Consider the following 780-nt stretch of genomic DNA (forward strand, 5'->3'; position numbering starts at 1 on the left):
TTTTTTTATATGTTATATTTAGATTTTTTTTTTTAAATGACTTTAAATTACAAAAATGAGGAAACCTTATATGTTATATTTTAATATTTTTAAACGACTTTAAATTACAAAAATGTAAGTTTTCCTTAAGTTTATATTTTTCTGATGTTATATTATTTCTTATATGTTATATTTTAAAAAAAATTAAAACAAATTTAAATTACAAAATGTAAGTTTTTCTTAAATATATGACTAAAAACATTAAAATGACATGTATAAAAGTCAAAATAATTGAATTGTGGAAACAATACTGTTCACTTTTTTTAAGAATGTGTTCAGTAGAAAAAATAAGGTTTTGTGTCATAATTTGTTTAATTAATGTCCAATCCAATCAACCCATGATATATTAATGATAGTTTAGTTTTACAATACAATTAGTGATTATAAATAATAAAGATTTGATAAAATTTTTTGCATCCTTCTTCATTTTGTTTAATTTTATATTATTAAAAAAATAAACAATCACATTAACCATATAATAAAAAAATTAGATTTTTTGTTTTCCTTAAGTATACGACTAAAAACATTAAAATGACATGTATCAATTCGATGGTTGATTTGAAAGCTTTCAAAACCATATGGAAGATAAAAGTCAAAATAATTCTACAGTGAAAACAATACTGTTCCACTTTTTCAAGAATGTGTTCGAGAAAAAAATAAGGTTTTTATGTCATAATTTGTTTAATGTACACTAGAGAACATTATATTAACCTAAAATATAAGAAGTGTGTATTCTTTCCC

This window comes from Brassica oleracea, chromosome C8 (genome assembly GCF_000695525.1).
Source record: "Brassica oleracea var. oleracea cultivar TO1000 chromosome C8, BOL, whole genome shotgun sequence".
In the NCBI taxonomy this organism is placed as follows: Eukaryota; Viridiplantae; Streptophyta; class Magnoliopsida; order Brassicales; family Brassicaceae; genus Brassica; species Brassica oleracea.